Here is a 26,421-nt window from a genome sequence, read left to right on the forward strand (position 1 = left end):
TTATTATTAATATTATTCAGCATTTCCAATTTTTTATCTGAATATTTAGATCTTTGGTGCATCACTATGAACAAGATAACCTCATGGGGGAAACGGGATTTATGATACACAGCAAAATCTCTCAGTCCTCTCTCCCTGAAGGACGGTCTGTGCAACAGCAGCATCTGAAATTGTCAGAAATTCAGAATCTCCGGCCCCCCCTCAGGCCTGTAAACCCAAATCTGCATTTTAACACGATCCCCAGGTAACCTGCGCATGCTTTAAAGTTTGAGAAGCCTTAGACTAGGCAATTCTGTGGCTAGGGCCCTCGGTGAGGGTGATTGTCCTCTGTAGCCTTAAACCAGGGCATTTAGTGGTAACATTTTAGGTACTGAGACAGGGAGATATTTCTGATCAAAGGAGCTTTAAAAATCATTCTGTAGGATGGCGGGGATGCTCATGTTGACTTTTCTCTTTGGGACTACACCCATTGCCATATTTAAAGCCTCAAAACATCTCTGTGTGATAGGTATTGTTATTACCTTCACTGACCATGAAAGAAATTGAGACTCATAGAAGTGAAGGAACTTGCCTGAGGTCCCACAGATTTTACAGGGCAGTCTTATGAAGCCTGGTCCAGGGCTCCGGCAGGCTCTTCTCTGCTTTCAGCTTACTTAGAACCAGAAAGTAGCTTCCCATTCTCATTCTAGGGGAAGGGTAATATGGCTACTCTGCATTCCCTCCTTCCTTCTACACTCTTTCCAGCTGGAGTGGGAACATGCCAATTAGAGGCACTCCCAGCAGTTGTCGCTCCAATGTTGTACAGAAATGGCTTGATTATGATGATATTCTCTCCTCCCACAAAGCTAATAGACATTCACATCCATTCACGCTTGATCCTCATGAGCATGCAGGCTGAGTGGGTGTGAGACCTGACAAGAGCACGGCAGAGATGGAACTGGAGTGCTCCCCAAAGCCTGAGCGTGGTCATGTTTCACAAATCTTTGAGCAAAGAATAAAAACCTCAGGCCATTTCAGCAGCAGGGCTAAAGAGTCATTTAAAGTACAAGGAGTATATATAGTGGGTGGTCCCAGCTCCTTCCAAGGAGGCTAACATTGTAAGCAGAACACATACCAGATGAAAATGGTAGAAGAGACTGAAAAAAAACTATGCCAGGTGGTAGAAGGACTTGTGGGCCATGAGAAGCAGTGCCCCGGCCCCTGCTGTTAGGGGAAAAGCAGGCATGATCCCGAGCCACAGGTGGCTTTTAAATTTAGGATTATATTAACTAAAATTAAAATTAAGTTGTGCAATTACACTAGTCACATTTCAAGTTTTCAATAGCCACATGTGGCTAGTGGCTACCACATTGGACAGTGAAGAAGTAGAATATTCTCATCATCGTAGAACATTCTATTAGATAGTGCAGCTTTAGACCCTGTCCACTCAAAGGGAAGACCATCAGTATCAACTAGGAGAAATTTTCTGTTAGAAAGAGGGAATCTCAGCTCTTTCTATAGCTCTACTGAATCATCTATTTGGGAAGATTTGGGACATTATTTTGTCAAATTATATATATTTTTTCTGCCTTAATCTCTCTTTTCCTTCTGAGATTCCAGTTCCTCTTATTTTAGATCTTTTCATATTGTTCCACAGGCCTCTGAAGCTCTATTCATTTTCTTTGTATCTTACCCCCCTTTTTAAGAATGGATAATTTTAGGGTACTTGGGCGGCTTAGTTGGTTAAGTGTCTGCCTTAGGCTCAGGTCATGATCCAGGGTCCTGGAATTGAGCCCCATGGCAGGCTCCCTGCTCAGCTGGGAGTTTGCTTCTCCCTCCCCCTGCTCATGTGTGCGCGCTCTCTCCCTCTCAAATAAATAAATAAAATATTTTTTAAAAAAGAAAAAAATGGATAATTTCCATTTATCGATCTTCAAATTCACTGACTCTTTTTCATGTATTCCAGTTTTTAAATTTCCTTTTGGTTCTTTCTCATATTTTCTACATTTCTGCTCAGATTTCCCCATCCTTCATCTCTTCATTCATTATGAGCAGATTTTTCTTTATACAAGAGTATATATTTATAATAATTGCTTCAAATTCTTGTCATGTAGTTTCAACATGTGGGTCATCTCAGAGCTGATTTTTATTGACTGTCTCTTTCATTGAAAATGGGTCACATCTTCCTGATTCTCTGTATGTCGAATCATTTTGGATTTTATCCTGCATATTGTGAATGTTTTGTCATAGAGTTTATGACTTCTATTACTGCTTCAAAGAGTGTTGCTGTTTTTGTTTTAGCAGGTAATTAAACATGTTACACTACAAACTGTCTTACCTGTGTGGGCAGCAGTTAAAAATCTCAGTTGAGGTCTTTAATATTTAGCTATAGGCTGCTTTCTGTTTCTCTTGTACATGCATGGTCTAGGGGTCAGCTAGAGATTTGGACTGAGCCTATGCTCAGAACTTGGAGTCCCCCTTCTCTGATTTCTCCATTCTAGGATTATCCTTCCTTATGACTATGGTTGCTTTGTGCTGTATCTGCTGGTTCCTCAGGTTGGAAAGTTGTCAAGATTTCTATGAGTGTTTTAGCTGCCCTGCACTGGACCACAGCTCTGACCTGCCCTTGTAGCAAAGATGAGAAACTCCTCCAAGGCTATCACCCTTTTCCCAAGATTTGACTTCCCTCTGAAATCTACCTGCTTTCCCACCCCCACCCCCCCCCACTCTCTAGAGACCTAAGGTAATTGCTCTTTGTATTTTTCTCAGAGTTTATAGTTGTTATTTGTGGCATGGTTAGTCTCTTACGATATAACTCTTACATATCAGAAGTTACAACTCTTATATATCTGGCCTTATTGAACCAGAATCTTCATGTTTAGCAAGATCCCCAAATGACTCAGGTGCAGTTGAGAAACACCATTCTACACCCTAGGGGGAGAAGGACTTCTCTTATTTTCATTTTACAGATGAGAAAACTGAGGCTTTAGAAAGTTTCTTAAAATGGCTAAGGCCACAGAGTGGATGAGGAGAGATGGGACTCAAACCCATCAGGAGTCTGACTCCAGAGCTTGCCCACATGTCGTAGACCTTCTCCTCCTCTAGATATAGGTGGGCTTCATACTACTTTGAAGTGTGATGGGAATTGAGAGATCAAAGAGGCAAAAACAAGGAGGTTATACGTTACTGGGAAACAGAGGACTCATCACAAAATTGGAATGAGACCTATCTCATTCACTCATCAATCTTTGCTTGGTCCTGGATTATTGGGATTTGGTATTTTTGAGTCACAAAATCTGGCAGAAGGTGATATCAATCCTGGGATCTTGAAAACTTCAAGTTGGAGATCTATGTCATTTATTAGTTGATACAAGTGATTTGCTCACAAAATAAAACATTAAGCATTAATTGAACTGAATTAGCCTGCATTCTCTTCATTTCAAGGAGCTCTAAACTGATCCATGCCTTCCAAGCTAAGAGGACTTTTGTATTCTAGATGATTCCCCTCTTCTTTTGCATTCCACATCCTAACTAGCAGACTTAAAGAGGGCTTGTTGTTTGCAGTTTTCTGTGTAGTGGGCCAATCCATCAGCCAAAGAAATGTTTTGAAGGCATGAAATATGTCAGCAGTCATGTTATCTCTTTTTTCCAGCCCTACTCAAAGTTTCTGTCCTCGACAGAAGGGCAATATTTACAGTCCATCTGCAACAGTATTTAAGTAACATCTATGATCTATGGAAAAAGACAAGTTATAGAACTGGACTGGCAATGACTTTATAAAGTATCTGCTCTAGTGCCATCTCAATTTGTAGATGAGGAATGGAGGCCAAGAGAAGGTAAATGTCTTCATTCAGATCACACAGCTATTAATGGGTGGAGCCAGATGTTTAATCCCAGTCCTGATCCAACCAACAAAAATTGGATGAACTAGAGCTTAGAAGAAGATGTGGTGTTTTGGGTGTGGGTCAGAAATAATTCTTGATGTTGGCAGGAAGACTCCATTGCTAGGGGTTTTAGAGCAGATGACATAGCAGGCGGGTAGGAAATGGGCATCTGTGTGGTATTACAGCAGCAGAGGAAAAAGTTGGGAGCATCTGGAGAAAATTGGAAATGATCTTCCCCCTAGAGAGCTCCACGACACAAACCTGGCAGTATGGATAATGTTAGGGATCATTGGGACCATAAAGAACAGATGGATATTTGGTTTGGAGGCTGCTCTTAAAACAGATCAAGACCCCTAATGTCAGTGGCTCCTTGTATTTATGTTTGTGGCAAATGTATCCTCTGGGTGGAGCTTTCTTTAGGGGCTCAGATATCCCAGGGACTCAAGGGGCTTCAGCTCTTCTTAGTCTCCTCTTTGATGGTGCTGATCTATAGCCTGGGGCTTCCTCTTCACATTTCCCTTGGTGTCTTATAAAGCACTAAACTGTGTGCAAATTTCTCAATTTCTTCTGGAAGGTCAGAATTGTGCATTCCAAGTTTTCTCAAACATATGTTCTCATGTACTTCGCAGTAGTTATGTTCTGTAAGTCATTATGAACACTCAGACACTGAACCATTGCTCCTGGGGGAAATACAGGATTAGGTTCCTGCAAGCCCCTGGTCACAACATTTTCATCAATCAATTAGGACATAACCTTTTATGTGTGTTTCTGTTTAATGATACCTTATTTAATGTATGCTGGTGATTTCATTCACATTGGACTCATGGCCAACAACACTATAAGTCACACCTGAATGATGCTTGTCCAACACATGTGTTTTCTTCCTGCGGTACATCCCAGCCTTCTTGCACTGAGTCACCCGGCACAGCACTTCAACACTACACTTTTTGCCATTTAGAACAGCAAAAACACCAACAAAAAGCACAATGCAAAAACGTCACAGTAAACAGACTGTGTAAAGGATACTTGTTTATGGCATGAGAACTGAAACAAGAAGGCGGACTGTCACCTTGTTCAACTCAACTGGGAACATGCATGTTGGGTGACTTAAATTTTTTGCTACTCCATGCATGCCCACAGAAGCACTGCAAATATTGATTTTGGGGTTACAAATACATTTTTTTTTACAAATACATTTTAACAAGTAGGCAAATTCTCAAATACAGAATCTATGAATAATGAGGATCAACTATGATAGTGCTTGGCATAATTAAGTAATCATAAAGGTTTTCAAAAATTATTAACAGCTGGAAAATAGATGGCTCATGGGGCTCATGAACAAGTGTTGCTATGGGAAAAGAAAAGGCAAAGTGGAGAAAACTTCACCCTGGACTTCCCAACACCCTGAGGGAGGGGTTCCTCCATGGCTTTTACTGGAGTTACCCTATATATTTAACCTCCAGAAATTCAACTCTTTGTGTGGGAAAGCTATGCATCTTGATTGCAAGACAGAAGTTGACTTTTGTTACCTTAAACAAGAAAAAAAAATTTATTGGAAGGACATTGGGTTGCTCCCTGAATTGGTGGAAAGGTTGCAGGTCCAGACAAGGAGACAAAGCAGCCAAAGATCAGCCATGGAGATGATGTGTTTGGGGGGGGGGCACACATGGGACAAATACCGTGGATACACAATGCAACCAATGGGCTCTTGACCCAACTGCCGCTTGGGACAGTTGTGCCTCTCTCCCAAGATTCAAAACCAGGCAAGGCCGAATGATCAGCCAAGCTAAGTGCCTCAGTCCTGATGTAGGTATGTGCCAGTTGGAGAGGAACTATCCTCCATCTTTAAGTTTTTGTAGTGGGAGGTGTGGCTCAGCCACCATATCTTGGTGTTTCTTCAAAGGAGTAGTACCTAGATGCTGCTGCTCCCCCCTGCTCTCTCTCCTTCTTCTTTTTCTCCTTTTGATGGCAAGTGTTCATTAGGTGTTGATTGGAGTGAGGCGGGAGAGAGAAAGGGAGGGAGGGAGAGAGGCACAGACAGAAAGAGAGAGAGAAAGAGATTGAAATCCACTCATAGCAAGTGCTTCATGGCAAGGAAGGAATGGAGATAGGGCATGGCTACTCCTTCAGGCTCTGTGATACTCTCAGAGTAACATCTCACCTTGTGAGCAGATAATTAAATTCACACTCCAACCAGTTGCCTTATTGGACTTCATGCCCTGGGGTCACCATGCACCTGCACCAATCATGCCAGAACCAGGTACCAGACAACTAACGACAGACTCTATGCCCCAGAGCCCACAAAATTATTTATATCAGACAACCCATAGGGAGTCTGGAAACTAACTACCTTCAACCCTCCTTGCTACATGTAAGCTCCTATAGCTCCAGCTTGTTGTTACCCTGCCTCTGGGTTGCAATTTCCCACATGGCCCTGTATAATGGCCTCTCCCTGTTTGGTGATGTAATAACATACACTTCTGCCTTTCATCTATCCGACTGTCAATGTGTTATGTCTCTTCCTCCACACACCCAATCAAAAGGACCTTTAAATCTTAGAAAACAGTGACATACTCCACCCTCCAATTCTCTGGTTACTGGAGTGACCACAGTCTAAACAGAGTGATCAGAGATAGGTTATCAATTGAAGAATGTCCCCTCTAGCCCATGGGTGGCACACAGGGGTGCAGTGTCTGTCCTCAGCACCATTGTTCACCTAGCACCCAGGGGAGCACCTGCTCTATAAATACCAGTTTAATTGAATTGCCTTCAGTGAGTATTTGCTGTCTACCTGGGGCTGTGTTAGATGCATAGATGCTGTCGCTGATATGGCTGAGCTGACACTACCATGAGACAATAGCCCATGTATAAGAACCATAAAGACATGAGGGGTGCCTGGGTGGGTTGGTCAGTTAAGCCTCTAGCTCTTGATTTCAGCTTAGGTCATGATCTCAAGGTTGTGAGATCGAGCCCCACGTTGGGCTCTGTGCTCAGCAGGGAGGGAGTCTGCGTAAATTGTCTCTCTCCTCTCCCTCTGCTGCTCCCTCCCTGCTCTCTCTCCTTCTAAAATAAATAGATCTTAAAAAAAAAAGAACCATAAAGACATGAGAGCAGCACTCAGCATTACCCATGCATTCCCATGCATCTGGCTTTTCTTGACCTCGGGATTCACTCTATAGTAACTTCAGGTCCATGGCAACTTGTCATCACTATGTTTTGTGACAAATTCCACATGCTCTTCTATCCAAAATCCCCAAAGGTTAATATTTTCCCATATAGGCTTTCTCTCTCAGGTTATACGTGTATAAGTAAATATACACATATGTACAGTATTACTTTCCTTTTTTTTTTTTTTTGGAGTAGGCTCTACACCCAGCACAGAGCCCAACATGAGGCTTGAACTCACAACCCTGAGATCAAAACTTGAGCTGAGATCAAGAGTTGGGTGCTTCACTAAGAAAGCCACCCAGGCATCCCTATGTATAGTATTACTTTCCTGATGCTTCTTTGGGCTCTTTCAGCCTGGTACAGTTTCTCAGTTTTTTCCTTGTCTTTCATGACCTTGATATTTTGGAAGACTTCAGGCCAGTTGCTTTATAAAATGTCTCTCTGTGTAGATTTGTCTGTTGTTTTCTTGTGATTAGATTCAAATTGTTGTACGTTTGGGGGAAATATCATGGAATGACATTATATACTTCTCAGCACATCTTATGAAGATGTGCATGATGCTGACCTGTCCTTGAATTAGTTTTGAGCACTTGGTGTCTGCCAAGTACACAGGAATTGTAGGTGCTGTTTTTGCAACTGTTTTGTATGTCTAAAATTATTTTCTCAAAAAACTTAAAACAGTAATATAATAATCAAAATACTGAGTCATGGCCAGACATTTCCTTTGTAAAAGCTGTCCTTTTTTTTTTTTTTTTTTTTTTTTTTAATTCTTATTACCTTCTAGGCCCTGGGCCAGCCAGCACTTTCTGTACCTCTTCTTCATTTCTCACAGAAGCTCCTTGAGGTGAGTACTGTTGTCCCATTTTACAGACAAAGAGACTAAGGACCAAAGACTTAAAGAACTTGCCTGGAGTCATTCAGCTAGTGGGTAGCAGATCTAGGATTCCACTTGGCATCTCGGGGTTGGGAGGTGGAGGCCAGTCTCTTCCAGATGCAGAGGGAAGGTGGGGTCAGCGGCAGCAAGTTAGAATAGTGATTCCCAAAATGTGGTTCTTGGACCAGCAGCAGCACCAGCACCACCTGGAAACTGGTTTGAAAGGTGACTTTTTGAGTGTTACCCTAAGTTGTCTGAATAGACACTCTGAAGGTGTCATTGTAATAAGCTCTATGGGCGATTCCCACACTCAAATTTGAGATCCCCTGCTCAGAAGGGCCAGGACTTGCTGTCCCGTGGCAAACATCAACTCTGCTTGTCATATTCTGCATTATTTATGAGGTTTTATTAATATGCAAATGTCTGCCAGTTGATTGGCTTGCCTGGTACACTTCGTGCATCTCATAAATCAGAGGCTGCTGTGCTTTCTTGTTTAGTAATTCCCCAACTGTGGACCATTCTGTAGCTGCAATAAGATCTCTGTAGCTGCAATAAGATCAATAAACCCTCCACTCAGAGGGAAATGAGCCAAGCTGGCTCACATATGCCCAGAATTCCTGCTGCCTTGAAGCTCCTCTGGGGCCCATGGAATTGCAAAGGGGCCCTGTAAAGTTGGGCTCTGGAGTCAGTGGATTGAGGTTTGCATTTCAGCTTTGCCAATTCCTGGTTGAATGAAGAGAACAAGTCATGTGACCTCCAGCCCAGTTCATTTGTGAGATGGAGGTGGTATCGTCTTAAGAATTAATAGGATAAACGTGTTTGGTTCTTGCTTTCTCCCAATCTTGGCCTCCGAGAGGTTTGGTGACATGACCAAGGTCACACAAGTCTTTGTGTTGGATCAGGCTAGAAGCCAGGTGTCCCGGATTCTTATCCAGCTTTCATTCTCCCATACAAGGGCTTCTGGCCCTTCATTAATCCATCAGTGGCTGGTGCTGTGTGGTGTGTGGAACAATTCAATTTGTTTTGCCAATTCATTTGTTTTGGCATTGCTGCTGCCTGTTGGGGGAGAGGGGTCAGTTTTACAATTTTGGACACATGGCCACTAGTGTGGCCCTCTTTGGAGACTGAAGGACGGGGCAGGCAGGAGACAAAGCTAGTTGATGAAGGTAGCTACTGCCCCCACCTTGAAATACAAGCCCTGGTCATCTGCCTTGTTCTCAGCTTGTCTACAAATCACCTACTTGGAGGGGGCAGTCAAAACCCCTCTTTTTTCCTCCCTGTTTTGTCTAGGGAGATGTTTCTGAGCTGGTGAATTGGCGGTTAAAGAGCACACACGTTGAAGTCAGGCAGAGGAGAGTCATAGGTGTCTTTGTGTGTGCTTGGGGAAATTGCTTAATGTCTCTGAGACTCAGCTTCCTCCTCTGGAAAGTGGGACTGATGATAGTACCCACCTCACACACAGGGTGGTAGTGAGAACAGACAAAGGCAGGATATACCCACTGGTGGGAGGAGTGGAGTTACGCAAGAAAATGTTCGGTTACACAGAGTATCTGTCAGGGTTCATCCAGAGAAACAGCCAGTGGGAGATCTACAAAGAAGAGCTTTATTGCAAGGAACTGGTCATATGATTGTGGGGACTGGCTAGGTGAGTCTGAACTCCTTAGAGTGGGCCATTGGAAAGAGTAGGCTGGAACTCTCCAGAAGGAGCTGAAACTGCGGTCCATGGGTAGAATTTCTTCTTCTGGGAAACCTCAGTTCTCTTCTGGAAGCCTTTCTGTTAATTGAGTCAGGACTATGTAGGATAATCCCTTTTACTTAAAATCAACTGATTATCACATAATCACATATGACACATCAGTGACATCTACAAAATACCTTCATAGAAACAGGCTGAGCTCGGGACACCTGCCAGCCTGGCACTAGGGAGGGAGAGGGTCTCTTGATTGATAGGCTCCCCAAAGGACGCGAAATGGGGAGAGCCATCTTGAAAAACAAAGGTCAACACAGGAATTCCACATTAGATTAAATTTGGAGCAACAAACAAACAAAAAAGAGTTCTACTACTAAAAGACAAAAGAAATTATTCTCAGAGCCCTTATTTTATTATGGATACATAGAGAAAAGAGAAAATGAAACAAGCAAATGCCTTCACAATAGCACCTATATTGCTGCCAGATTTGGTTTTGAATAACGAGGTAGTGTAGCCTGGCCAAACTGACACATAAAACTGCTCTCGAACGTCATATATTGTATATGTATAGATTATGTGCACACACATACGTGATGGATTTACACTATTGTCAGACAACTTGCCTTTTTTTTTTTTTAAATCAACTGTGCAGTTTGGCGGTATCTCCTTATTCTTTGCCAGCACCACCTTATTCTTTCTACATCAGGGTCATCTTCCATGAGAAAGTGACCTGTCCTCACTGAGCCTCGGTATTCTAATCTGCAAAATGACGGGTAATGACGGGTCCTGTCTGAAAGTTTTGCTGTGATCTTGCTATTGTTACTGCTATTCCAGTGTGGGGATGCATACCAACATGGTTATAAGTCCCCCGTGAGCAGATTTCTAGGTTATCTCTACTCTTGGCCAGTGCAGGTCTACATCCGTTATCCAAACTGCCTGGGGCTAGCCGTCTTTTGGGCCTCAGGGGTTTTGGATTTGAGATAGGTTATAGAGTACATATAGCACACACCACATGATACCCCTAGGGGGGGCTCAGGTGGCACCTTATAATCAAACCTACTAAGAAATTCTTCAGTGAAACCCATAAACATTCCCACTAAGGGGGATAAAATGAGCACCATAAATAACCTCCTGTGAGGTGAGGATGGGGTTTTGCTGTCAAGCGAGTGTTGGCTCCAGACTTAGGAAACATGTTCGGTTTCCAAAGCCTCTTGGATTTTTGAGTTACAGATAAATACCTGATGATACAAGGGCAAATATTTTTGTAAGAGACATTTCTAGAAAAGGTGCTACTGGGATGAGGAGCTTGTACATTTCTAAACTTTTTATAATTATTTATCAATTCCTGTCCCCAAATGTCCTCTGAGCACCATCAGTTCTGAACTGGGTCTACATATAAAGTGGAGGCCATGGCTCCTAGATCCCTGCGTGGATGGAGGTCTGCTGGTGGGGGTGGGGGTGGGGGACAGGGGTAGCAGTGGGGCCTTGTCCACCTCCTGAAGTCCTTGGAGAAAGAGCTGAGTGGAGTCCTCTCCAGGGAGAGGTGCTGCCAGAGAGATGGTGCTGTGCCAGCAGAAGGAGGAGCTGGGCTTGGAGCAACCAGAGCTCAAGGAAATGAAATCTGAGCTCCCATGGCCTGCAGAGAGGCAGGAAAAGTCTCCGGGGAGCTGGCCTTGGAACCTGGAGCCCAAGTGAGGCAGCTGGTGTCGAAATGAGCTCTGGCGCTCCTCCCATCCCAGAGCCATGAGCCCTGGGGTAGGGGCTGGGCTGTGTTTCCTTCCAAGTCTCTCCATCTGTTTTCATCAGAGGGAAAAATGATCCTGAGTGGAGACGGAAGGCCTGCTGTGGCCACAGCTGTTGGAGCGGGTGGCACGGGGCTGGTGTTAGGTGGGAGTCCTGGGTGAGTTTGGCAGGTACAGGGTACCCCCTGAATTTGGGGCATAATGCAGGGATGTGAAAGCAGCAGGTGATGCTCAGTAATCTTCCTCCAGTGTTGGGACTGGAACCAGTATAGCGCCTAGTGCTTAGTGGGGATTTTATATGGCATTAGATTGGAGGAAGAACACACAGAAAAAAGAAACAGCCAAGTGATATTAGCAGGTCAGAGCTAAAATGGTCTTTGATGATCACCCTATGTCCCCATTTTACAGATGGGGAAGTAGAGGCCCAGAGGGGTCAAGGAGCTTGCCCAAGGTTACCCAGTTGATGTGCCCTTCTAGATCCTCCCATCTTATTCTGTTGAGGCACCCTATCTCTCTGACCTCAGATTCCTCATCTGTCAAATGTGTGTTCTCCTGACCTCCTGTTGCTGCTGGGTGGGTAAGAATCAAAGTTGGTTACATCCCTCCCTTGCTGAAAACCCTTCTGTGGCTCCCTACTGCCCTTAAAATAAAGACATATGTCCCTGCCTGACACGACTCACACATCCATTGGGGTCTGGCCCTAACTTCCACCTGCCCTCCTCCAGGCATCTGCTTGTATCCTCCTCCTCCCCCCGTCTCTGCCATCCAGTTCCCTTGCCTCTTGGCAGTTCCTCTAATACTTACCCTCCTTCCCACCACAGGACCTTTGTACAACCCTCTGCCTGGTGGCAGTGAGGCATCTGGATGCTAGAGCCGGAGCACCTGATTCAAATCCCAGCTCTGCTACTTCCCTTCCAGGTCACCTTGAGAAAGTCACTTCCTCTCTCTGGGCCTCAATTTCCTCATCTGCAAAATAGAACTGCCAAGAATAAAACCTTCCACGTGGGGGTTGTTGTAATGATTAAATGAGTTAAAATGTGTGCCTAATAGTCACTCGGTCAGTGTTGGTTCTTACTTACCACACTCCTCACAGCCCTGGGAATCTCCCTTGCTGCTTGGCCATGATTATTTCATCTCATGTGCGATCATTTGGCTGTGACATGTTAATCTGCTAGAATGTAATCTCTAGGAGGGCAGGGACAAGTCCATCTTATTCATAGCCGTGTCCCCCGTGCTGGGCAGTGTCTGGCCTGTAGTGGGAGCTCTGGAGAGACTCAGTAGATCTTAGTGAATTATGGCATGACTTTGTAATTGTGTCCATGGAAATCTGATTTCTGCAGGTTGCATATGTCCAACAAGCCCCAGCCACACTACCCCTGGCCCCATCTCTTTCAAGAAAGACCATTATCTTGGCAGAGATTGCTTTGACTCCTGCCTGGGTCCCTAGGCATCCAGCCGTGGCCTTGGTCTGCTGGGCCAGTCCATTTAGCACAATTGCTGCTTGTCTAATTAGATCCATTGAGATGAAAACAGAGCAGCAGCTCATCCCGTGTGCTCTCAATTAACTCAGGAGTACCCCCAGTGCTGCGGCTGCCCCGCCTCCGTGTCTTCCTCATCTGGGTCGGCTACCTTGGGGAGCAGGCAAATGCAATTATTTCCTGGCCGTGTGGCTTGAGGGAGTTGGGTGACCCAGGCCAACCTGTCCCCAGGGCTCTCTAGGCATAGGGAGGAGAGGGAACACAAGAAAACGGACATAAGGCAAAGTCCTCAATTCCAACCTTCCTATTGCTTATGCTTTCGTTTATAAAAACAATTATGACCAGGAATTTGATTGATTCTCCCTCTATGGCTGTTGAAGTTGGGATCCTCTGTCCACCTTGCTATATCCCTCAAGCCATTCACCATTCCAAGCTAACCACCTTTACCTGCTCATGCTCTCTGTACTGTTGCTCCCTTGCAACCATGTTCCATGCTGTCACCAGAGTGAACTTCCTAAGATGCACATTTATCTCTCCTCCGTTTATTCTCTTCCATGGCTCCCCACTGCCCTGGATAAAGCCCAGACTTCTGCTAAAGCTCTATGAGGCCCTTTAGGATCTGGCCCCTCCTCTCTACCTCTGTGCAGCCCCTTATGCGGGCATACAGAGCGTCTTCAGTTTGACTAACATTTGCTCACTGTCACCTCGAGATTTTTGCACATGCTATTCCCTCTGCCAGGAATAGTGTTAATGATTTGATGAGTGAGTGCAAGCATGAATAAATGATAACTCAGGCGGAAGGGGGTGACTGTTACATAGCAGTAGATAGCTTAGTAACGCTTTCTCCTAGGGTAACACAGAAATTAGATAATGTATGTAGTCAACTGGGTAAGGATAAGGAGCTTTTCAGATAGAATGTTGCAGATGAAACCTGTTTCTTCTTGATGTGTATAGCAATATGCAAGAGGAGGATGATAAGTTGTATTATTCAAGGGCAAATCCCCTTTCTATTACCTTTCTATTAATAATAACATTGGGCATTTGGTTTATTAAGCCTTAGTTTGTTCTAAGGAATGGGTTACATGCTTTGGGAAATTTGTATTAGTTCTCTACTGCCGCTCAATAAATCATCCCAAAACTTAGCCTTAAAATGACAATGGATGTTTATTCTCTCACAGCTTCCATAGGTTGGAAATTTAGGAGTTTAGCTGAGTGGTTCCTGGATTGGTGTCTCTCATGAGGTTGCAGTCATGATGTCAGCTGAGGTTGGTAGTCCTCTAAAGGCTTGACCAGCGTGGGAGGATTTAGTTTCAAAATGGGTCATTTGTGTCACTGGCACATTGGTTATGGGTATTGGCAGAAGACTTCAGTTCCTTGCCATCAGTACTTTTCCACAGGATTGCTTCAGGACCCTCACCACAGAGTAGCTTAACTTCCAAGAGTGGACGAGAAGAGAGCAAGATGGAAACTGCAATTTTTTAAATGACATAACCTTAGAACTCACACAATGTCATTTTTGTAATATCCTAGTGGTTACACAGGTCAGCATAGAAGAGGACTACACAGGACCCATCTTGGAGAGTGGCTAGCACAGTTTGCCCTCTGGTCCCAGTGGCTCATATTCCTCCAATGTATAAAATACATTCCTTACCCCCCTCACTTGCCCCTGCCTCCCCACCAACAGCCCCTAAGAGTTACATCCCATTATAGCATCAGCTCAAAGTCAGAATCTCATCATCAACTCAAGTGTAGGTCTGGATGAAGATCCTCAGATGTGGTGTCTTTGGTAGAGCTCCTTAATTATTGCTCCTCTCTCTCTGAGACCTGTGAACAAAGTTATCTGGATTCCTATATACACATGCATAGAGGAAAGCAGGGGACAAAAGCTATAGACACTCCTGTTTAAAAGTAAGGACGAGGCGGATAAAAGAGGCACACAGGTTACTGGTCCATTACAATTCTTAAATACAGCAGGCACAAGTTGGCAGTTTTTAAAATTGGAACTCAAAGTCTGGGAATAAATCTCTATGGCTCCTGGTTTCACCCTCTGATTCATCTTTCCGCATGAAACACAGGAAGTCTGTGTTTGCAGATGAGCTATTTTCTCATCCTACTTTCCCTCTGTAGAGGTGTGAGAGTCCAAAAGGCCCCTTTTTAATCCCTGTAATTCTTGTCTCTTTCAATCTAAGCTGGCCGTGTTGTTGCCAATACATTTCTATTAAAATTTTTGTGATCTTATTACAGGTTCATTCCATTAAAAAAAAAAAAAGGCCTCCACACCTGTGAATGTCATTGAGATAAATTCTTGTCTTCCTTGAGCATCTGCTGAAAAATCCCAAGGCAGCTGAGGCACAGTACTCTTAAATTTACTAAATCTGTGTGGTTCGACTGATTGGTTATTTGCAGCACTAGCTTAGGTCTTTTGGGGGCATTAATAAGGGATTTTACAGTCATACCCCAACTTCATCTTTATCCCCTACTTCCTGACAGTGCCCTGGATTTGATCTCTGTCTGGAAACATGTAGTTTTAACATTTACCATCTGGAGATATGGGCAACTTCCAAAACTATCAAGGTCTGTCTCCTTTTTGTTTGATGGTCATTTCTTTAATTTATCTCTCTCCTCTTGCATATTACTATAAGCATCTAGAAGAAACGGGCAGAAAGAAAAGAAAAATAAAAGAAAGAAAAGAAAAGAAGAAAAGAAAAGAGAAGAAAAGAAGAACAGGTGTCATCCACAACATTCTTCCTGGAGATCTTTTTATCTAGATCACCCACTAGATTATATACATTATCCAATTTCCATATCACTCCAGGGAGAAGTGTTATTAAACTCTCTGCTATTATGTAACAAGCATCCCTTCTCTCTGGTTTATTATTTTTTGACCCAGGCACTCACCCATCATCAAATCATTAACTTAACTAATATGTATATATAAAAGATATGTGGGTATAATACCAACACAATTTCAGGACCCTACCATGTTTGCATTCTTGTGACGCTTACATTTTATTTGAATCTTATTTTGTTCCTTGCCCTTCTGGAACCCTACGAAATAGGTATTATTATTAATTCCATTTTGCCTATGAGGAAACTGAAGTTCAGAAGGGTAAAGTCAATTGCCTCGGGTCTCACAGCTAATAAGTGGGGGAGGTGGGTTTTAAACCCACCTCTGTTTGATTCCAGAGCTCCAGTGCATGGATGTTGCCATTATAATTCCCTTTCCTGAGATTTAATTTTGTCTCTTCCCCCATGTGTCCTTCAAAAGTCAATGATTTCAGCACTTTAAGAACAACCTCCTCCTACCCTCCCAAGGGGACACTCAGGACATCTCCAACTTTCCTGTTTATGGAGCACTGGGGGATAGTGAGGTCTTCTGAGGAGTTCCCAAAGCCCACATATGAAAAAGAAATCCTAGCCATCTGCCCTCTCCTAAATGCACATCTGTGTTCACCACTGCCTAGAAAAAAAATATGTATGGAAAAGTCAATGCTTGATTCCCAGTGAATCTCAAGGAAGAAATGGACGTAGCCTCAGACTTTGACAAAGGCAATGAAAATTAATGGACACTGATGGACACTTAGGTTGTTTCCACGTCTTGGCTCTTGTAAATAAAGCTGCAATGAACATGGGGGTGTATATGTCTTTTCAAGTTAATGTTTTCACTTTCTTTGGATAAATACCCAGAAGTGGAATTTCTGGGTCATATGGTAGCTCTTTTTAATTTTGAGGACCCTCCATACTGTTTTCCACAGTGGCTGTACTAGTTTGCATTCCACCAACAGCATACCAGGATTCCCTTGTCTAGCGCACATGTTCTCGCATTATCTTCTGATCACATCCCTCTGTTTTTTTTCATGGCACTTATTACAGTCTTTATTTTATTTACTTATTTTACTTGTTTGCCTGTTTTTTAACCCACTTAGTCCTTCCTACCAGAATAAAGAAGAGGGCTCCTTAAGTCCTATTTGAAGCAGTTTGAAGGTTGGGCTGTGAGAGTAATCTCATAGATGTATATAGACGTACACTCTACAACTCCAGAAAGTGCTATTCACTTAGGTCTGTAGTTCTCAAGTAGGAATGAGTTTGTCCCCTTGAGGACATTGGGCAATGGCTATTTTTTTTATCGGGGGTGGAGTGAGTAGAGTCCAAGGATGTTTCTAAACACCCTATAATGCATAGGAGAGCCCTCCACAATTATCTGGCCCAAAATGTCAATAGCGCCAGGGTTGGGAAACCCTGATTTAGACCACAATGTGAATGTTACTATCATATGTACCTTTGTCTTCACACAGATTCAAGCAATTTCCCCCCAGAGAAGCGCTGCTGCGTGGTGCTGTCTGTGGTGCTGAAGTGGACCTGTCCTCCTAGCTCGGCCCTTATAGCCTGTCCAAATCTCAGCCTCTCTCGATCCCACTTTGATCCCTGTTCCTGATTTCACCTCAGACTATTGTACTTAGCATTATGCAACATCAGAGTGGGAATATCAAACCGAGGCCTCAAGAGCTCAGGTTTAGCATTGCAATAAAAGAATACCTTGCAATAGAACATCATTACTTGCAGCTTATGAAGTGCAGGTATCATTTACCTTGGGCCCTCCCTGCCCAGGACAACATGGCCAATGACATTTTGCCATCTGAGGATTGTTAATGGAGTTGCCCCCTGATTGAGAAGCTCCGTGACGCATCTTGTCCTTAATCATGTGGACACTAGAAAGAAAAGGACTTAGAAGATTTGCTTCTGTGTCGCTCAGGGCAGCTGGGGTGAGCAAGCCCTCACTGGGTGCCCTGGGGTTAGATGGCCTGTCTGCCAAGAAGTTAATTGATTCTTTAGGTTAACACTATTTTGTGTGCACAGACAAATCTGGGCATCCATTCTGCTTAATGTGATGCTGAGAGTTTCCTGTGAGTTCTACAGATCCTGGCTCTAACTTATGACTTCATGGAACTCTGCTCTGTGAAGCCACTGATTTCTTTGTGAAACCATTGATTTAAAAAAAATGAATTCAAGGAGGCTGTTTTGCTGCAGTGGTCTACATTGAAAGCAAAAATAATAGATTATTTTTAATCTATTGTGGGGGGTGCAGGCATGTGGGTGGCTCAGTCCAGTTGAATGTCCAACTCTTGATTTTGTTGCAGATCATGATCTCAGAGTTGTGAGATCAAGCCCCTCATTGGGCTCTACACTCAGCATGGAGCCTACTTAGGATTCTCTCTCTCTCTTTTCCTTTGCACTTCCCCTCCCCACTTACTCTCTCTCTCTCTCTCTCTCTCTCTCTCTCTCGATATATATATATATATATATATATATATATATATATATATATATATATCTTGAAGGAATTGTCACCTGGGGGTGTTATATTGAGGGCCTATGAAGTGTCAGTGTTTATTGTCTCTGATCTTAACCCTGTCAAGATGAAGAAACTGAGTCTCAGAGAGGCCAAGTAGATTGTGTAAGGTCACACTGCCAGGATATGGCAAGGCTACAATTTTAACTCCATTTTCCCCATCTTTCATCCAGACTTGTTCTCAAAGTGTGGTCACCAGGGCAACCGCAGCAGTATTTGTAGGAAATTGTTGGAAATGCACATTTCCAGGTGCTTCCCCACACTTACTGAATGAGAAACTTTGAGGTGTACCTGGCAATCTGTGTTTTAAAAAGCCCTCCCTGTTGATTCTGATGTTAATTCAAGTTTGAGAACCACTGATGCAGAGATTCTTTCCTTTTACTCCTCATCAGAACTTTCTGCTAGGGAAGTAAGGAGCTGGTAATGAGGAATTATCTGGTATTTCCTGAGGCAGGAGGGTTTGATCATTCTGGACCCTTTCTTCCCAGAAGATTATTGGGAATCAGCCTTCTCCACCTTGCCCTGAGAGAGAAGCCTTAGAGCTACTGAGCTGCCTTGGTTTCCCCAAAGTGATTAACTTCTTTTTTTAAAAAAAGATTTACTTACTTATTTTATTTTAGAGAAAGAAAGCACAAATAGGGGGAGGAGTAGAGGGAGAGGGACAAGCAGAGTCCTCGCTAAGTGCAGAGATAGACGCAGGGCTCAGTCTCAGGACCCTGAGATCATGACCTGAGCTGAAATCAAGAGTCAGATGCTTAACTGACTGAGCCACCCAGGTGTCCCAAAGTGATTAGCTTCTGAAGAAAAGGAGCCCATGCCTGAGCTCCCTGGTGCCTGGGAACTTCCTGGTCTGACTTGTCCACTACTGGATGTTGCTCACCCTCAAAGTTCAATAAGTAGCTAACAGATACAGGGAACCCCTGGGGACTCAAGGGGCTACAACCACAAGAATATTTGTTCCCTATAAAAATGGTTTCTGACTCAGAAATCCTGAAAGTGCCACCCATGTGACACATTGCCAGGACTGGGTAAGCATTTCTCAGGCCCTTGAAATGTTGCATAAATCAAGGAGTTGCCCACTGTTTTCCTTCTCCAAAGAGCCCAGAGGGTTTGTGGTGGCAGCTCATCCCTTCCTGGAGGTCACAAATCTTTCCTAGATTGGGGATAAGGGAGCTGGGCAGACCTTCCTATTTTTCAGTCCAGCCCCTAATCTTCTAAGATCCTTTGCAAAAATGATGGTGGCAGACATGAACTTCTAGGACCAATGTTAATGGCACCCTTTATTCAGGTGCCTGGCCCCGGGCCAGGGGCACAAAGTAAGCACCATGTAAGTGATTTGCTTAAGACCACACAGCTGAGAAGTGGCTCACCCAGATCTAAAATCTTGAGACTCCAGTATCTGCTCTTTCTGTCCACTGTTTAGACGCCCTCATTTGACAGTGCCCCTGCTTTGGGTCCATTGTCCTGCCCCAGACATCAGGGTGGAATACCCCAGGTCTATGGCTTTGGCTCATCCTCTCTAGATCCATGGAAGTCCCATACCCACTCTCTGAGCCTCCAGGGGCATGCTCCAGGGGCATGAAAATAAACTGCAGAGCCTGAGAAATAAATAAAAAATTAGCTTCATGCTCCTAGTGTCCAGAGGCTGTGGCGGGTGTTGAATTATTCAGGCTGTTTGGGTGTGAGCTGTTAGTTTTCTGCTGCTCTTGCCTTGACGGCCGCCGTGACAGATTGATGGATGAGCCAGTAAAACACTCAGAGGCCAGGAGGAAAATTCTTAATCATAAGTCAGTGACGGGAGCGAGTGTGTTTTCTGCACTGGCAGCTCCAAAGCCTCAGCCTGTCCTGAGCCCTCCCTTACCTTTCCCTAATGAGGCTGGAGACCCCAACTGCAGTCATCCTCAGTAACCAGCTAAGGGTTTGGAGCAGAACTTTTAAGAATGGAACTCCTCATTTATTATATTTTGTACTTTTAAAAATAAAGGTGTATGCTTTACATAAAAGACACAAAATCAAAAGTGTATGAATTTTTACATTTGAGAGCATGGTATGACCAATCACTAAGATCAAGATATGAAGCAGTCTTATTCTGGAAGTTTCCCTCATCTCCCTTTCCAGCCAGTACCATCTCTGCTCCCAGACAATGCCCATTCTGACCACCAGCATCATAGATTGGTTGTATCTTCCCTAGTGGGAAGATTCCACATAATTCCTTATGTGAATTATGTTCCCATTCACATAAATGGAATCATATAGCTGGTACCTGGCTTCTTCCATGAACATTTTAAATTTTGAGATTCATCCCTGTTATTGCATACATTAAAAATTTGTTCATTTTTATGGTTGAGTAATGTTCCATTGAATATGAATATGTCACCATTTCTTTATCCATTCATCTGCTGATAGATATCTGGAATGTCTCCAGTCTTTGTTTAGTATAAACAGAGCACTAAAAACATTTGCATACCAGTCTTTGTGTGGACATATGCTTTTATGTTTCTTGAGTATGTACCTAGGAGAGTGATGGCTGCACCTTCGAGGAAGTGCTTGTTTAGTTTGATAAGAAACACATATTTACACAAAGTGGTTGTATCATTTTTATAATTGCCACTGGGAGTGGATAAGAGTTCCGGTTGTCCTACATCTTCACTCATACTTGTTATTATCAGCCTGTTCAGCTTTAGCCATTCTGGTGGGTGGGTGGTGTTATCTCATTGTGGTTTTATTGTTGTGTGGCTAATGCTGTTGAGCATCTTTCATGTGCTCGTTGGTCACTTGTCCATCTTCTTTCATGCAGTGTCTTTTCCATTCCACTTCCAGCACATTTAACTCTACTTCTCTGAATGAGGTCTTTCTTCTGGACTTGGGAGCTTGCAGGTATAGTCTGGAGGTATGAGACAGTTAACACCCCAGAGCCAGCCCTCAGACAAGGGAGATAGAATTAAGTAAATGACATAGCTTCTCATTCCTCCAGTGGGTTGACTCTGAGGTATGTTTCCCAAGGAAACATCCCTTTTTAGAAGGACTTCACTTTGGGAGAGAGTCCAAGATGGCAGAGGAGTAGGAGACCTTAGTTTTATCTGGTCCCAGGAATTCAGCTTGATAGCTATCAAATCATTCTGAACACCTGTGAACTCAACCAGAGATCTAAGAAAAGACTAGCTGCAACTCTATAAATAGAAAAGTGACCACTTTCTGAAATAATGACAAGATGGAAAAACTCACCTTAAAAAAAGAGAACAGGAGGCAGTACTGACTGCCAGGGACCTAATCAGTATGGACATATGTAAGATGTTGGAACTAGAGTTCAGAATAATGATTATAAAGATACTAGCTGGGCTTGAAAGAAAGCATAGAAGACATTAGAGAATCCTTTTTGGAGATATAGAAGAACAAAAATCTAATCAAGTTGAAATTAAAAAGGCTATTAATGAGATGCAATAAAAAGTGGAGGCTCTAACTGCTAGGATAAATGAGGCAGAAGAGAGAATTAGTGATATAAAAGACATAATGATGGAGAATAAAGAAGCTGAGAAAGAGAAATAAATAACTACTGGATTAGGAGGGGAGAATTTGAGAGATAAGTGATACAATAAAGCAAAAAAAATATTAGAATAATTGGGATCCCAGAAGAAGAGGAAAAGGGGGGAGGGCAGAAGATATATTGGGGCAAATTTTAGCAGGGAACTTCCCTAATCTGGGGAAGGAAACAGGCATCAAGTCCAGGAGGCAGAGAGAACCCTCCTCAAAATCAATAAAATAGGTCAACACCCCAACATATAAAAGTGAAACTGGCAAATCTCAGAGACAGAGAAAATTCTGAAAGCAGCTTGAGACAAGAGGTCCATAACCTACAAGGGTAGAAACATTAGCCTGGTAGCGGGCCTACCCACAGAGACCTGGCAGGCCAGAAAAGATGGCATGATATATTCAGGATGCTAAATGAAAAAGCAAGGAATACTTTATCCAGAAGGGATGTCTTTCAAAATAGAAAGAAAGATAAAAAGCTTCCAAGACAAACAAACTACAAGAATAAGTGATCAAACCAGCCCTTTAAGAAATATTAAAAGGGATCCTTTAAGCTAAGAGAGAACCCAAAAATAACATAGACCAGAAAGGAACAGGGACAATATACAGAAACAGTGACTTTACAGGTAATACAACGGCACCAAATTAAGATCTTTCAATAGTTACTCTGAATGTAAATGGACTAAATGCCCCAATCAAAAGACACAGAGTATCAGATTGGGTAAAAAAGCAAGATCCATCAATATGCAGTCCGCAAGAGACTTGTTTTAGACCCAAAGACATATCCATATTGAAAATGAGGGGGGTGGAAAACCATTTATCATACTAATGGACATCAAAAGAAAGTGGAGGTGGAAATTCTTGTATTAGACAAATTAGATTTTAAATCAAAGACTGTAATAAGACATGAGAAGGACATTATATCATAATTAAAGGGTCTATCCAGCAAGATCTAACAATTGTAAAAGTTTATGCCCCTAACATGGGAGCAACCAATTATATAAGCCAATTAATAACAAAATTAAAGAAACACATCCATAATAATACAATAATAGTAGGGGACTTTAATTACCCCACTCACTGCAATGGACAGATCACTCAAGCAGAAGATCAACAAGGAAACAAAGGCTTTAAGTGACACACTGGACCAAATGGACTTCACAGATATATTCAGAACATTCCATTCTAAAGCAACAAAATACACATTCTTTTCAAGTGCACATGGAACATTCTCCAGAATAGATCACATACTGGGCCACAAATCAAGTCTTAACTGGTACCAAAAGACTGGGATCATTCCCTGCACATTTTTGGACCACAATGTTTTGAAATTGGAACTCAATCACAGGAGGATTTTGGAAAGAACTAAAATACACGGAGGCTAAAGAGCATCCTACTAAAGGAAGAATGAGTCAACCAGAAAAAGAAGAATTTAAAAAATTTATGGAAACAAATGAAAATGAAAATGAAAACACAACTGTTCAAAACCTTTGGGTTCCAGCTAAGGCAGCCCTAAGAGGGAAGTACATAGCAATACAAGCCTTTCTTAAGAAACAAGAAAGGTCTCAAATACATAACCTTACCTCACACCTAAAGGAGCTGGAGAAAGAAGAGCAAATAAAGTCTAAACCCAGCAGGAGGAGAGAAATAATAAAGATTAGAGCAGAAATCAATGAACTAGAAACCAAAAGAATAGTATAACAGATCAACAAAATTAAGAGCTGGTTCTTTGAAAGAATTAATAAGATTGATAAACCCCTGGCTAGACTTATCAAAAAGAAAAGAGAAAGGACCCAAATAAATCAAATTATGAATGAAAGAGGAGAGACCACAACGAACACCAAAGAAATGCAAACTATTTTAAGAATGTATTATGAGCCAACAAACTAAACAATCTGGAAGAAATGGTTGCATTCCTAGAGATGTATAATCTACCAAAACTGAAACAGGAAGAAAAAGAAAACCTGAACAGACCCATAACCAGCAGGGAAATTGAAGCAGTAATAAAAAAAATCTCCCAAAAACAAGAATCCAGGGCCAGATGGCATCCTAGGGGAATTCCACCAAACATTTAAAGAAGAATTAATACCTATTCTTCTGAAGCTGTTTCAAAGAATAGGAATGGAAGGAAAACTTCCAAACTCATTCTATGAGGTCAGGATTACCTTGATCCCCAAAGCAAAGACCCCACAGAAAAGGAGAATTACAGACCAATATCCCTGATGAACATAGATGCAAAATTTTTCACCAAAATACTAGCCAATAGGATCCAAAAGTACATTAAAGAGATTATTCAACATCACCAAGTGGGATTTATTACTGGGCTGCAAGGATGGTTTCCACATCCACAAATCAATCAATGTGATACACCACATTAATTAATAAAAGGACAAGAACCGTATGATCCTCTCAGTAGATGCAGAAAAAGCATTTGACAAAGTATAGCATCCTTCCTTGATTAAAACTCTCCACGGTGTAGGGATAGAGGGAACATACTTCAATATCATAAAAGCCATCTACAAAAAGTCCACAATGAATATCATTCTTAACAGGGAAAAACTAAGAGCTTTTCCCCTAAGGTCAGGAATACAGCAGGGATATCTACTCTCATACTGCCGTTCAACATAGTAGAAGTCCTAGACTCTGCAATCAGACAACAAAAAGAAATAAGAGGCATCCTAATTGGCAAAAAAGAAGTCAAACTCTCACTCTGCAGATTACATTATACTTTATGTGGAAAACCCAAAAGACTCCACCTCAAAATTGCTAGAGGTCATACAGCAATTCAGCAAAGTGGCAGGATATAAAACAATGCACAGAAATCAGTTGCATTTCTATACACAAATAATGAGGCAGAAGAAAGAAATTAAGTAGTCAATCCCATTTATAATTGCACTCAAAACCATAAGATATCTAGGAATAAACCTAAGCAAAGAGGTAAGGATATGTATTCAGAAAACAATAGAACACTCATGAAAGAAATTGAGGAAGACACAAAGAAATGGAAAAATGTTCCATGCTTTTGGATTGGGAAGAACAAATATTGTTAAAATGTCTATGCTACCTGGAGCAATCTATACATTCAATGTAATCGCTATCAAAATATCATCAACTTATTTCACAGAGTTGGAACAAATAATCCTAAAATTTGCATAGAACCAGAGAAGACCTCCATAGCCAAAGCAATGTTGGAAAAGAAAGCCAAAACTGATGGTATCACAATTCTGCACTTCAAGCTCTATTACAAAGCTGTAATAATCAAGACAGTATTGTAATGGCACAAAAATAGACATTTAGATCAATGGAACAGAATAGAGAACCCGGAAATGGACCCTCAACTCTACAGTCAACTAATCTTCAAAGCAGAAAAGAATATTCAATAGAAAAAACACACTCACTTCAACAAATGGTTTTGGGAAAATTGGACAGCCACATGCAGAATGAGATTGGACCACTTCCTCACACCATACACAAAAATAGACTCAAAATGGATGAAAGACTTAAATGTGAGACAGGAATCCATCAAAATCCTAGAGGAGAACACAAGCAGCATCCTCTGACCTTGGCTGCAGCAACTTCTTACTAGACACATCTCCAAAGACAAGGCAAACAAAGGCAAAAAATGAACTATTGGGACTTCATCAAGATAAAAAGCTTCTGCACAGCAAAGGAAATAGTTGACAAAACCAAAAGACAACTGACAGAATGGGAGAAGATATTTGCAAATGCCTTATCAGATTAAGGACTAGTACCCAAAATCTATAAAGAACTTATCAAACTGAACAGCAAAGACAAATAATCCAATCATGAAATGGGCAGAAGAGGGTGAATGGGTGACGGGCACTGAGGGGGGCACTTGATGGGATAAGCACTGGGTGTTATTCTGTATGTTGGTAAATTGAACACCAATAAAAAATAAATTTATTTAAAAAAAAAGAAATGGGTAGAAGACATGAACAGACATTTCTCCAGAGAAGACATACACATGGCCAACAGACACATGAAAAAATGCTTAATATCACTTGGCATCAGGGAAACACAAATCAAAAGCACAATGAGATACAACCTCACACCAGTCAGAATGGCTAAAATTAACAAGTCAGGAAATGACAGATGTTGGTGAGAATGTGCAGAAAGGGGAACCCTCATACACTGTTCGTGGGAATGCAGCCACTCTGGAAAACAGTGTGGAGGTTTCTTAAAAAGTTGAAAATAGAGCTACCCTATGACCTAGCAATTGCACTACTGGGGATTTACCCCAAAGATACAAATATAATGATCTGAAGGAGCACCTGCACCCCAATGTTTATAGCAGCAATGCCCACAATAGCCAAACTATGGAAAGAGCCCAGGTGTTCATTGACAGATGAATGGATAAAGAAGATGTGATAAGTAGATATATATGCACAATGGAATACTACTCAGCCATCAAAAATGAAATCTTGCCATTTGTAACAACATGGATGGAACTAGAAGATAATACGCTAAGTGAAATAAGTCAGAGAAAGATAATTATATGATCTCACTGATATGTGGAATTTAAGAAATGAAACAGGATCATAGGGGAAGGGAGGGAAATATAAAACAAGATGAAATCATTGAGGGAGACAAACCATAAGAGACTCTTAATCATAGGAAACAATCTGAGGGCGACTGGGGGTGGGGGATGGAGAAACTGGGTGATGGGCATTAGGAAGGCACATCATGTAATTAGCATTGGGTGTTATA

General features: G+C 42.3%; 2 long non-coding RNA genes across 8 annotated transcripts in view; one reads left to right on the top strand and one right to left on the bottom strand.

Annotated features, from left to right (window-relative positions):
- LOC102156048 overlaps positions 1-17,824 on the top strand; it is a 64,700-nt gene extending 46,876 nt beyond the window's left edge. The window contains exons 4-6 of one of the 2 annotated variants that reach the window (XR_005379295.1): positions 50-244; positions 7,816-7,875; positions 17,111-17,824. This is a non-coding gene — a long non-coding RNA (uncharacterized LOC102156048). The remainder of the gene's footprint in view (positions 1-49; positions 245-7,815; positions 7,876-17,110) is intronic. The other variant, XR_005379294.1, reaches the window with a different exon arrangement.
- Positions 13,976-26,421, bottom strand: part of LOC111092586 — a 38,338-nt gene continuing 25,892 nt past the window's right edge. For 2 of the 6 annotated variants that reach the window (XR_005379291.1, XR_005379289.1), the window contains 2 exons: positions 15,354-15,460; positions 13,976-14,283 (listed from right to left, as the gene is read on the bottom strand). This is a non-coding gene — a long non-coding RNA (uncharacterized LOC111092586). Of the gene's footprint in view, positions 14,284-14,517; positions 14,640-15,353; positions 15,461-26,421 lie in introns of those variants that run through there. The other 4 variants (XR_005379290.1, XR_005379288.1, XR_005379293.1 and 1 more) reach the window with 3 other exon arrangements.

Source organism: Canis lupus, chromosome 26 (assembly GCF_011100685.1).
Source record: "Canis lupus familiaris isolate Mischka breed German Shepherd chromosome 26, alternate assembly UU_Cfam_GSD_1.0, whole genome shotgun sequence".
Lineage (NCBI taxonomy): Eukaryota > Metazoa > Chordata > Mammalia > Carnivora > Canidae > Canis > Canis lupus.